Consider the following 13,420-nt stretch of genomic DNA (forward strand, 5'->3'; position numbering starts at 1 on the left):
CTCCTCCCTCTATGCCCCTCCTCCAGACCTCAGTTTAGAAAATGTGCCCAAGCAGCCTGGTCGCACATTAGTGGAGCTCTACTGAGTTTCACTAAAAGACTTTATGTTAGGTTTTTTTATTTTCAGGGAGACTGCTGGCAACAGTCTCCCTGCTTCGTGGGACTTAGGGGGAAGAAGTAGGAACCAACTTCCTAAAGAGTTTAATGGCTCTACTTCTTGCTGACAGGACAACATTAGCTCCTGAATGGTACTGAACACTAGCTGTGGCTATGCGCTCACTCCCACAGCACACCGTCACCCCCCTAACAGAGCCAGAAGTCAGAAGACGTGTGAGTATTATTACCGGAGTTCCAGAGGGACCTCCGGTCATCGTGACGGCTCAAGCGGGAACGCTGCGCGGACATGCTATCCATACACAGCACACAGCAGGGTACAGGGCGCGGGGGGGGAGGGGGGGCTGGGCAGCATGAAAACCTACTCTGACTGGCAAAAAGGTAGCATATTGGGCCGTGGCACAATCCTACACCCCCGCCAGTATAAATATTACCTCATGTTTTCTGAGGGGAAACGCGCCATTGTAGGTGGCGGGGCTTCCTCCTCAGTCAGCCAGCGCTGCTCAGCGCCATTTTCTCCAGGCAAGCTGCAGGGGAAGACACGCTGGCCCTGCTCCACTTCTGCATCAAGTATCAGGGTGTATATTAAGGTGGGCAGAGTGAAAAGTGGTGCTTAAATTGTCATATAAAAGCGCTAAAGGTCTCTGTAGATACACAGCGATTGTTTACATTGGCGCTTAGTTGTGAACTGGCAAGTCCCTTCTGTGTCCTTCTGACAGATTTTACTGTGGGTCTGTCCCCTATAAGCCCCGGAGTGTCTGTGGTGTGTTTGTGCACGTGTGTGACATGTCTGAGGCAGGGAGCTCTTCCCCTGAGTGAGCCATTTTAGGGACACAGAGTTGTAATGTGGGGCCGCTGCCAGCACACCATGAGCCTGAATGGGTGAAAGAATTACGTGATACTGTGAATCATATCAGTAAGAGATTGGATAAGTTTGAGTCTCATGCAGAAAGTTGGAGAAAATATGTCGAAGATGTGATTTTTCAGAGTTCTGCTTTATCATCCACAGGCTACCCCTCTGGGTCACATAAAAGGTCATTTGCACTAGTACAAACTGATACCGACACGGACTCTGACTCCTGTGTTGACACTAGTGACTCCAGGGGAATAGATCCAAAGTTAGCAAAAAACATACAATACATGATTATTGCCACAGGAAAAGGCTTACTTTTATAAAGAAAAGAAAATTAATGTAACTTTTCCTCCTTCTCATGAGCTGAACAGTCCCTTTGAGGGTGTCTGGGCAAATCCCGAAAAGAAATTCCAGATTCCCAAAAGAATTCAGGTAGCTTATCCTTTCCCTGCGGAGATCAGGAAAAGGTAGGAGTCACCCCCCGTTTTGGACAGTGCCCTGTCACGTTTAACAAAAAAGGTGATTCCCCCTGCGCCTGGGACGGCTTCACTTAAGGAGCCGGCAGACCACAAGTTGGAGACTACGTTGAAATCTATTTATGTGGCCAATGGGACACTACTCAGACCTAACATTGCCTGTGCGTGCGTGAGTAGTGCTATTGAAAAGTGGTCAGAAAACTTGTCATCAGACATTGACACAATAGATAGAGACGAGATTCTCCTACAGTTAGGTCATATCAAGGATAGTGATGAGCGGATTCGGTTTTACTCGGTTCTCAAAACGGCATCTTATTGGATATCCAAAAAACGTGACATCCGTGAGCCAATAAGATGCCGTTTTGAGAACCGAGTAAAACAGAATCCGCTCATCACTAATCAAGGATGCTGCTGCATACATGCTAGAAGCAATGAAAGATATCGGTCTCTTGGGATCAAGAGCCGCTACCATGGCGATCTCAGCACGAAGAGCGTTGTGGATTCGCCAATGGAATGCCGACGCAGATTCCAAAAGGAATATGGAGGCTCTCCCGTATAAGGGTGAGGCCTTGTTTGCAGATGGGCTAGATGCCTTAGTTTCTGCGACTACCGCAGGTAAGTCGACATTCTTGCCTAATGCTCCCGCGCCGGCAAAAAAGACACATCACTCTCAGATGCAGTCCTTTCGGCCCAATAAATATAAAAAGGGTAAAGGTTCCCCTTTCTTTGCGGGTAAAGGAAGGGGGAAAAGGAAAAAAGTCTGCAGTGTCTCCAGGATCGCAGGAGCAGAAATCAACCTCTGCTTCTGCCAAATCTTCAGCATGACGCTGGGACTCCTTTGCGGGAGTCTGCTCCGGTGGGGGCACGTCTAAAACTCTTCAGTCAGTTCTGGGTTCAATCTGGCCTGGACCCGTGGATCCTACAAATAGTGTCCCACGGGTACAAACTGGAGTTTCAAGACGTTCCCCCATGCCGATTTTTCAAATCGGCCTTACCAGTTTCGAACACAGACAGGGAGGTAGTTGCAGCAGCAATACAAAAATTGTGTCAGGATCAAGTCATTGTCCTGGTTCCCTTGTCACAGCCGGACGGCTCGGTCAGACCGATTCTAAACCTGAAAACACTGAATCTCTACCTGCAAAGGTTCAAGTTCAAGATGGAATCTCTGAGGGCAGTGATTTCCATTCTGGAGGAAGGGGACTTCATGGTGTCAGTGGACATAAAAGATGCCTACTTACATGTTCCCATGTATACTCCACATCAAGCTTATCTGAGATTTGCAGTACAGGATGGCCATTACCAATTTCAGACGTTGCCGTTCAGACTCTCCACGGCTCCGGGGGTGTTTACCAAGGTGATGGCGGAGATGATGGTCCTCCTTCGACAGCAAGGAGTCAATATTATTCCTTACCTGGACGACCTCCTGATAAAAGCGAGGTCCAGGGAAAGGTTGGTGCAGAACATTGCACCCTCCCTGACAGTTCAACGACACGGTTGGATCATAAATTTTCCAAAGTCACAGTTGGAACCGACGACAAGATTTTCTTTTCTGGGGATGATACTGGACACAGAAATGCATAGGGTATTTCTTCCAGTGGAAAAGGCTCTGGAGATCCAGAGAATGGTCAAACAAATTCTGAAACCTACAAGAGTGTCGGATTCATCAATGCATTCGATTGTTGGTAAAGATGGTAGCGGCCTACGAGGCCATACAGTTTGGACGATTCCATGCCAGTGTATTCCAGTGGGACCTGTTGGACAAGTGGTCTGGATCCCATCTGCACATGCATCAGAGGATAATCCAGTCATCGAAAGCCAGAATTTCGCTCCTGTGGTGGCTACACAGTTCTCACCTCTTAGAGGGACGCAGGTTTGGGATTCAGGACTGGGTCCTAATAACCACAGATGCAAGTCTCCGAGGCTGGGGAGCAGTCACTCAAGGGGAAAGCTTCCAAGGAAGATGGTCAAGTCAGGAAACTTGTCATCACATAAATGTTCTGGAGTTGAGAGCCATTTACAACGGCCTTCTACAAGCGGTGCATCTTCTTCAAGATCAGCCCATACAGATTCAGTCGGACAATGTAACAGCAGTAGCGTACATAAACAGTCAGGACGGAACGAAAAGCAGAGCGGCAATGGCAGAGGTGACAAAGATCCTCCTCTGGGCAGAAAGACATGCAACAGCCATGCGGCAATTTTCATTCCGGGAGTGGACAACTGGGAAGCAGACTTCCTCAGCAGACACGATCTCCATCCAGGGGAATGGGGCCTCCACCAAGAAGTCTTCGCAGAGGTGACAGGTTTTTGGGGAGTTCCTCAAGTAGACATGATGGCATCTCATCTCAACAAGAAGCTTCAGAGATATTGGCCCTCATTCAGAGTTGTTCGCTCGGTAATTTTCTTCGCATCGCAGCTATTTTCCGCTAATTGCGCATGCGCAATGTTCGCACTGCGACTGCGCCAAGTAAATTTGCTAAGAAGTTTGGTATTTTACTCACGGCATTACGAGGTATTTTCTTCGTTCTGGTGATCGGAGTGTGATTGACAGGAAGTGGGTGTTTCTGGGCGGAAACTGGCCGTTTTATGGGTGTGTGTGAAAAAACGCTGCCGTTTCTGGGAAAAACGCGGGAGTGGCTGGAGAAACGGGGGAGTGTCTGGGCGAACGCTGGGTGTGTTTGTGACGTCAAACCAGGAACGACAAGCACTGAACTGATCGCACTGGAAGAGTAAGTCTCGAGCTACTCAGAAACAGCACAGAAAAATCTTTTCGCAATATTGCGAATACTTCGTTCGCAATTCTGCTAAGCTAAGATACACTGCCAGAGGGCGGCGGCTTAGCGTGTGTAATGCTGCGAAAAGCGGCTAGCGAGCGAACAACTCGGAATGAGGGCCATTGTTCCAGGTCGAGAGACCCTCAAGCAATAGCAGTGGATGCACTAGTGACCCAGTGGATATTTCGGTCGGTGTATGTCTTCCCTCCACTTCCTCTGATACCAAAAGTTCCCAAGATCATAAGAAGGGTTCGAGCGATCCTCATTGTCCCAGACTGGCCAAGGAGGGCTTGGTATCCAGATCTTCAGTAGTTGCTCATAGAAGATCCTCGGCCTCTGCCTCTTCGCGAGGACCTGCTTCAGCAGGGGCCGTGCGTGTATCAAGACTTACCGTGGCTATATTTGACGGCATGGCTGTTGAGCGCCGGATCCTAGGCCGAAAGGGTATTCCCAAAGAAGTCATTCCTACTCTTATTCAGGCCAGGAAGGGAGTAACGTCTCGACATTACCACCGTATTTGGAGAAAATATGTGTCTTGGTGTGAAACCAAGAAGGCTCCAACGGAAGAGTTTCGGTTAGGACGTTTTCTCCATTTTCTACAAACAGGTGTGGATGCGGGCCAACGATTGGGTTCAATCAAGGTCCAGATTTCGGCCTTGTCCGTTTTCTTTCAGAAACAATTGGCCTCGCTTCCAGAAGTTCAGACGTTCATGAAAGGGGTTCTGCACATCCAACCTACATTTGTGCTTCCGGTGGCACCATGGGACATTAACGTGGTGTTGCAGTTCCTTCAATCGGATTGGTTTGAGCCTCTCCAGGAGATAGAGTTAAAGTTTCTCACTTGGAAAGTGGTCATGCTGTTGGCCTTGGCATCCGCAAAGGTGGGTGTCTGAGTTAGGGGCCTTGTCTCACAAGAGCCCTTACTTGATCTTCCATGAAGATAGGGCTGAGTTAAGAACTCGTCAGCAATTTCTGCTTAAGGTGGTTTCTTCTTTCCATATAAACCAACCTATTGTGGTGCCAGTGGCTACTGACACCTTCGATGCTTCAAAGTCTCTGGATGTGGTCAGAGCTTTGAGAATTTATGTCGCAAGAACAGCTCGGATACGTAAAACAGAGGCTTTGTTTGTCCTGTATGCTCCCAACAAGATTGGGTGTCCTGCTTCTAAGCAGACTATTGCGCGCTGGATCAGAGGTACGATTCAGCATGCTCATTCCACGGCATGATTGCCGTTACCTACTTCGGTAAAAGCCCATTCTACTAGAAAGGTGGGCTCATCCTGGGCGGCTGCCCGGGGGGTCTCGGCTTTACATCAGGGACAAACACGTTTGCTAAGTTTTACAAGTTTGGTCAATCGGTGCTGCAGGGTCATCCGCACTCTCCCACCCGTACTGGAGCTTTGGTATAACCCCATGGTACTGAAGTGGACCCCAGCATCCTCTACGACGTATGAGAAAACTGGATTTTAATACCTACCAGTAAATCCTTTTCTCCTAGTCCATAGAGGATGCTGGGCACCCAACCCAGTGCGTACTTCACCTGCAGTTGTTATTTCGTTGTAGTTACACAAGTGTTGTTAAAATTATTTTCAGCATGTTGCTGCAATAGTTCATGCCCGTTGGCATGTGTTATATTGAATGCCATTTTGAATGCCTTTTCTCGAAATGTCCATCTCCCTGGGCACAGTTCCTATACTGAGGTCTGGAGAAGGGGCATAGAGGGAGGAGCCAGTTCACACTCTGGAAAAGTCTTAAAGTGCCCATGGCTCCTGCAGAACTGTCTATACCCCATGGTACTGAAGTGGACCCCAGCATCCTCTACGGACTAGGAGAAAATAAGATTTTACTCACCGGTAAATCTATTTCTCGTAGTCCGTAGTGGATGCTGGGAACTCCGTAAGGACCATGGGGAATAGACGGGCTCCGCAGGAGACTGGGCACTCTAAAAGAAAGATTAGGTACTATCTGGTGTGCACTGGCTCCTCCCTCTATGCCCCTCCTCCAGACCTCAGTTAGGATACTGTGCCCGGAAGAGCTGACACAATAAGGAAGGATTTTGAATCCCGGGTAAGACTCATACCAGCCACACCAATCACACTGTATAACTCGTGATACTATACCCAGTTAACAGTATGAAATATAACTGAGCCTCTCAACAGATGGCTCAACAATAACCCTTTAGTTAGGCAATAACTATATACAAGTATTGCAGACAATCCGCACTTGGGATGGGCGCCCAGCATCCACTACGGACTACGAGAAATAGATTTACCGGTGAGTAAAATCTTATTTTCTCTGACGTCCTAGTGGATGCTGGGAACTCCGTAAGGACCATGGGGATTATACCAAAGCTCCCAAACGGGCGGGAGAGTGCGGATGACTCTGCAGCACCGAATGAGAGAACGCAAGGTCCTCCTCAGCCAGGGTATCAAATTTGTAGAATTTTGCAAACGTGTTTGCCCCTGACCAAGTTGCAGCTCGGCAAAGTTGTAAAGCCGAGACCCCTCGGGCAGCCGCCCAAGATGAGCCCACCTTCCTTGTGGAATGGGCTTTTACTGATTTAGGATGCGGCAATCCAGCCGCAGAATGCGCCAGCTGAATTGTGCTACAAATCCAGCGAGCAATAGTCTGCTTAGAAGCAGGGGCACCTATTTTGTTGGGTGCATACAGGATAAAAAACGAGTCAGTTTTCCTGACTCCAGCCGTCCTGGAAATAATAGGATTTTGGTACTTACCAGGTAAATCCTTTTTTTTGAATCCATAGGGGGCACTGGAGTACTCTTGGGATATGGACGGCATAGCAGAAACAAAGGCACTGAATATTTAAATTTAGAACTCTCCACCCCTCCATATCCCAGAGTACCTCAGTGTACTACCTCAGTGTTTTTTCTGTGCTCACAGCACTAACAAGGCTTGTGGGAAGTTCCCACACTTGGTGGAAGATTTTATTAATTTTTCATTTTTACTTTTTACACTTAGCACATCCCTTCCCAGTTTCTGGAAAAACATGGGTCCGGGATAGTGCCGCTGCACGGGCAGCGCATGGCGTGTCGGTCCTCACAAAGAGCACCCTCACAGCCAGCCCACTGCTCCTGCAACAGCTGGACGGAGCTTACACATAGAAGCCCCGTCGCAGCCATGATCGGAAAGCGTCGCAGACCTCCCTACAAAAGGTATGCTGGGAAACGGGGCGGTCAGCGCAGGCTGCCGCCCCGCTGTGTGGGGTCCGTTGGTAAACCCTAGTAGCCGCAGGCACTACAATAGGTTGGTTCAAGTGAAAAGCTGATACCACCTTAGGGAGAAACTGGGGACGAGTCCTCAATTCTGCCCTATCCATATGGAAAATCAGATAAGGGCTTTTACATGACAAAGCCGCCAATTCTGACACACGCCTGGCCGAAACCAAGGCCAATAACATGACCACTTTCCACGTGAGATATTTCAGATCCACAGTTTTAAGTGGCTCAAACCAATGTGATTTCAGGAAACTCAACACCACGTTGAGATCCCACGGTGCCACAGGAGGCACAAAAGGGGGCTGAATATGTAGCACTCCCTTTACAAATGTCTGAATGCCCTTTTGCTTTAGGATCCGGAATTCAACCGCCATGCCGTCCAACGCAGCCGCGGTAAGTCTTGGAACAGACAGGGCCCCTGCTGTAGCAGATCTTGTCTGAGCGGTAGAGGCCATGGGTCCTCTGATATTATTTCTGTAAGTTCTGGGTACCAAGCTCTTCTTGGCCCATCCGGAACCACGAGTATCGTTCTTACTCCTTGTTTTCTTATTATTCTCAGTACCTTTGGTATGAGAGGCAGAGGAGGGAATACATAAACCGACTGGTACACCCACGGTGTCACTAGAGCGTCCACAGCTATTGCCTGAGGATCCCTTGACCTGGCGCAATATCTAGTTTTTTGTTTAGGCGGGACGCCATCATGTCCACCTGTGGCCTTTCCCAACGGTTTACCAACAGTTGGAAGACTTCTGGATGAAGTCCCCACTCTCCCGGGTGTCGGTCGTGTCTGCTGAGGAAGTCTGCTTCCCAGTTGTCCACTCCCGGAATGAACACTGCTGACAGTGCTAAGACGTGATTTTCCGCCCATCGGAGAATCCTTGTGGCTTCTGCCATCGCCATCCTGCTTCTTGTGCCGCCCTGTCGGTTTACATGGGCGACTGCCGTGATGTTGTCTGATTGGATCAGTACCGGCTGGTTTTGAAGCAGAGGCCTTGCCAGACTTAGGGCATTGTAAATGGCCCTCAGTTCCAGAATATTAATGTGTAGGGACGACTCCTGACTTGACCAAAGTCCTTGGAAATTTCTTCCCTGTGTGACTGCCCCCCAGCCTCGAAGGCTGGCATCCGTGGTTACCAGGACCCAGTCCTGTATGCCGAATCTGCGGCCCTCTTGAAGATGAGCACTCTGCAGCCACCACAGTAGAGATACCCTGGTCCTTGGAGACAGGGTTATCAGCCGATGCATCTGAAGATGCGATCCTGACCACTTGTCCAAGAGGTCCCACTAAAAAGTTCTTGTATGGAACCTGCCGAATGGAATTTTGCTTCGTAAGAAGCTACCATTTTTCCCAGGACTCGTGTGCAGTGATGCACCGATACCTGTTTTGGTTTCAGGAGGTCTCTGACTAGAGATGACAGCTCCTTGGCTTTCTCCTGCGGGAGAAACACTTTTTTCTGTTCTGTGTCCAGAACCATCCCCAGGAACAGTAGGCGTGTGGTAGGAACCAGCTGTGACTTTGGAATGTATAGAATCCATCCGTGCTGTTGTAGCACTTCCCGAGATAGTGCTACTCCGACCAACAACTGCTCCTTGGACCTCGCCTTTATAAGGAGATCGTCCAAGTACGGGATAATTAAAACTCCCTTTTTTCGAAGGAGTATCATCATTTCTGCCATTACCTTGGTAAAGACCCTCGGTGCCGTGGACAGTCCAAACGGCAGTGTTTGGAATTGGTAATGGCAATCCTGTACCACAAATCTGAGGTACTCCTGGTGAGGATGGTAAATGGGGACATGTAGGTAAGCATCCTTGATGTCCAGGGATACCATGTAATCCCCCTCCTCCAGGCTTGCAATAACCGCCCTGAGCGATTCCATCTTGAACTTGAATTTTTTTATGTATGTGTTCAAGGATTTCAAATTTAAAGCTGGTCTCACCGAACCGTCCGGTTTCGGTACCACAAACAGTGTGGAATAGTAACCCCGTCCTTCTTGAAGTAGGGGCACCTTGACTATCACCTGCTGGGAATACAGCTGGTGAATTGCCTCTAGCACAGCCTCCCCTGCCTGAGGGAGTTGTCGGCAAGGCAGATTTGAGGTAACGGCGGGGGGGGAGACGCCTCGAATTCCAGCTTGTACCCCTGAGATACTACTTGAAGGATCCAGGGATCCACCTGTGAGCGAGCCCACTGATCGCTGAAATTTTTGAGGCGGCCCCCCACCGTACCTGGCTACGCCTGTGGAGCCCCCGCGTCATTCGGTGGACTCAGAGGAAGCGGGGGAAGAATTTTGATTCTGGGAACTGGCTGACTGGTGCAGCTTTTTCCCTCTTCCCTCGTCTCTGTGCAGAAAGGAAGCGCCTTTGACCCGCTTGCTTTTCTGAAGCCGAAAGGACTGTACCTGATAATACAGTGCTTTTCTTAGGCTGTGAGGAAACCTGAGGTAAAAAAATTTCTTCCCAGCTGTTGCTGTGGATACGAGGTCCCAGAGACCATCCCCAAACAATTCCTCACCCGTATAAGGCTCTATGTGCCTTTTAAAGTCAGCATCACCTGTCCAGTGTCGGGTCTCTAATACCCTCCTGACAGAATGGACATTGCATTAATTCTGAAAGCTAGCCGGCAAAATATCCCTCTGTGCATCCCTCATATATAAGACGACGTCTTATGTTCGCAAAATAGTATCCCTGTTTGACAGGGTTACAGACCACGCTGCAGCAGCACTATCTGCAGGTCTCAGTCTAGTACCTGAGTGTGTAAATACAGACTTCAGGCTAGCCTCCTGCTATTTATCAGCAGGTACCTTCAAAGTGGCCGTATCCTAAGACGGCAGTGCCACCTTTTTTGACAAACGTGTGAGCGCCTTATCCACCCTAGGGGATATCTCCCAGCGTAACTTATCCTCTGGCGGGAAAGGGTACGCCATCAGTAACTTTTTAGAAATTACCAGTTTCTTATCGGGGGAACCCACGCTTTTTCACACTTCATTCACTCATTTGATGGGGGAACAAAACACTGCCTGCTTTTTCTCCCCACACATAAAACCCTTTTTTAGTGGTACTTGGGTTAATGTCAGAAATGTGTAACACATTTTTTATTGCCGGGATCATGTAACGGATGTTCCTAGTGGATTGTGTATATGTCTCAACCTCGTCGACACTGGAGTCATACTCCGTGTCGACATCTGTGTCTGCCATCTGAGGGAGCGGGCGTTTTTGAGCCCCTGATGGCCTTTGAGACGCCTGGGCAGGCGCGGGCTGAGAAGCCGGCTGTCCCATAGCTGTTACGTCATCCAGCCTTTTATGTAAGGAGTTGACACTGTCGGTTAATACCTTCCACCTATCCATCCACTCTGGTGTCGGCCCACAGGGGGCGACATCCCATTTATCGGCATCTGCTCCGCCTCCACATAAGCCTCCTCATCAAACATGTCGACACAGCCGTACCGACATACCGCACACACACAGGGAATGCTCTGACTGAGGACAGGACCCCACACAGCCCTTTGAGGAGACAGAGAGAGAGTATGCCAGCACACACCAGAGCGCTATATAATGTAGGGATAAACACTATCACTGAGTGAATTTTCCCCAATAGCTGCTTGTATAAACAATATTGCGCCTAAATTTAGTGCCCCCCCTCTCTTTTTAACCCTTTGAGCCTGAAAACTACAGGGGAGAGCCTGGGGAGCTGTCTTCCAGCTACACTGTGAAGAGAAAATGGCGCCAGTGTGCCGAGGGAGATAGCTCCGCCCCTTTTTCGCGGATTTTTCTCCCGCTTTTTTATGGATTCTGGCAGGGGTAATTATCACATATATAGCCTCTGGGGCTATATATTGTGATTATTTTGCCAGCCAAGGTGTTTTTATTGCTGCTCAGGGCGCCCCCCCCCCAGCGCCCTGCACCCTCAGTGACCGGAGTGTGAAGTGTGTATGAGGAGCAATGGCGCACAGCTGCAGTGCTGTGCGCTACCTTGGTGAAGACTGAAGTCTTCTGCCGCCGATTTTCCGGACCATCTTCATGCTTCTGGCTCTGTAAGGGGGACGGCGGCGCAGCTCCGGGAACGAACACCAAGGACGGGTCCTGCGGTCGATCCCTCTGGAGCTAATGGTGTCCAGTAGCCTAAGAAGCCCAAGCTAGCTGCAAGCAGGTAGGTTCGCTTCTTCTCCCCTTAGTCCCTCGTTGCAGTGAGCCTGTTGCCAGCAGGTCTCACTGTAAAATAAAAAACCTAACATATACTTTCTTTCTAGGAGCTCAGGAGAGCCCCTAGTGTGCATCCAGCTCGGCCGGGCACAGAAATCTAACTGAGGTCTGGAGGAGGGGCATAGAGGGAGGAGCCAGTGCACACCAGATAGTACCTAATCTTTCTTTTAGAGTGCCCAGTCTCGTGCGGAGCCCGTCTATTCCCCATGGTCCTTACGGAGTTCCCAGCATCCACTAGGACGTCAGAGAAAAGGATTTACTGGTAGGTATTAAAATCCAGTTTTTCCGGGCAATCAAATTAGAGCCTGTTTTTACTGCCCAAACAAATTATCAATTTTTAGTGCAAAAACACATAGGATCCATGATAATTTCACAGACCTATGTGTATTCGCTGCCGTGATGTTGAAAACAGGGCACTTGTAGGGAATTTTTTATTGAGACCTCAGTAACATAGAAACATAGAATTTGACGGCAAATAAGAATCACTTGGCCCATCTAGTCTGCCCCTTTTTTTTTATCCTTTAGGCAATCTCAACCCTTTTTGAACCTTAATTCTTTGTAAGGATATTCATATGCCTATCCCATGCATGTTTAAATTGCTCTACAGTCTTAGCCTCTACCACCTCTGATGGGAGACTATTCCACTACCCTTTCTGCGAAGTAATTTTTCCTAAAATTTCCCCAGAACCTCCCCCCCTCCAGTCTCAGTGGCCCTCATTCTGAGTTGATCGCAGCAGCAAGAAAGTTAGCAGTTGGGCAAAACCATGTGCACTGCAGGGGAGGCAGATATAACATGTGCAGAGAGAGTTAGATTTGGGTGGGTTATTTTGTTTCTGTGCAGGGTAAATACTGGCTGCTTTATTTTTACACTGCAAATTAGATTGCAGATTGAACACACCCCACCCAAATCTAACTCTCTCTGCACATGTTATATCTGCCTCCCCTGCAGTGCACATGGTTTTGCCCAATTGCTAACTTTCTTGCTGCTGCGATCAACTCAGAATGAGGGCCAGTGTATGTCCTCGAGTTCTAATACTTCTCTTCCTTTTCCCTCCTGAACTTTGTTAAGACCATTGATATATTTGAAAGTTTCATGTCCCCCCTTTTCCTTCTCTCCTCCAAACTATACATGTTAAGATCTTTTAGCCATTCCGGGTAAGTTTTGTGATGTAGGCCATGCACCATTTTAGTTGCCCTTCTTTGTACACTCTCTAATGTATTTATATCCTTCTGGAGATATGGTCTACAGAACTGGACACAGTATTCCAGATGGGGCCGCACCAATGACCTATACAGTGGCATTATCACTTCTTTTTTCCTGCTACTGATTCCTCTCCCTATGCAACCAAGCATCTGACTTGCCTTTCTCATTGCTTTGTTGCACTGCTTTCCTGCCTTCAAGTCACTTGAAATAGTGACTCCTAAATCCCTTTCCTTCTCAGTAGTTTCCATTATAGTACCCTTGATACTATATTTAGCCTTTGGGTTTTTGAGACCCAAGTGCATGATTTTGCATTTTTTAGCATCAAACTGTAGTTGCCACGTTCTTGACCATTTCTCAAGCCTACCTGAGGTCATCAATCATTTGTTTTACCCCTCCCGCTGTGTCTACCCTGTTGCATATCTTTGTATCATCTGCAAAAAGGCATACCTTCCCTCCAATACCATCTGCAATGTCACCAACAAGGATATTAAAGAGAACTGGACCAAGTACAGATCCCTGGGGTACTCCACTGGTAACATTTCCCTCCATAGATTGCACTCCATTAAC

The 13,420-nt window shown here is 48.6% G+C and overlaps 1 protein-coding gene across 2 annotated transcripts in view; it reads right to left on the reverse strand.

The window, feature by feature from the left end:
- The window catches only part of ZDHHC17 (zinc finger DHHC-type palmitoyltransferase 17), a 186,704-nt gene that overhangs the window by 76,941 nt on the left and 96,343 nt on the right, over window positions 1-13,420 (reverse strand). The gene's annotated exons all lie outside the window — the stretch shown is intronic.

Source organism: Pseudophryne corroboree, chromosome 6 (assembly GCF_028390025.1).
Source record: "Pseudophryne corroboree isolate aPseCor3 chromosome 6, aPseCor3.hap2, whole genome shotgun sequence".
Taxonomy (NCBI): Eukaryota; Metazoa; Chordata; class Amphibia; order Anura; family Myobatrachidae; genus Pseudophryne; species Pseudophryne corroboree.